Genomic DNA, 336 nt, shown 5'->3' on the forward strand with positions numbered 1-336 from the left:
CTCGCCATCTCCCATTTACCTGAAAACCCCCGCGAAAATAAGAAACTTCTGGGCTAATTATTCCGTACCTCGCGTTACCCTTCGCGAGAGAACTCCACCTTCTTTACAGCTTCCTGCACTCTCCAGAGAAAACCATCAAAGTCTTATTAATATCTATTTCCTCCGATTTTATCGTTTCTGTCTGTCCCCTTCTCTTTCTTTCTTATCCCCTTCATCTTTTTTTTTCGCTTTCCCTCCTCTATCCTCGTTTGACTAATGGCTATCATCATTTCTCTATCTCCCTTCCCCTTCCTCATTCATGCCGCTTCTTCTGCCCATTAAGATTCCTCTCTCGGT

The sequence above is a fragment of the Penaeus monodon genome, chromosome 25 (assembly GCF_015228065.2).
Source record: "Penaeus monodon isolate SGIC_2016 chromosome 25, NSTDA_Pmon_1, whole genome shotgun sequence".
Lineage (NCBI taxonomy): Eukaryota > Metazoa > Arthropoda > Malacostraca > Decapoda > Penaeidae > Penaeus > Penaeus monodon.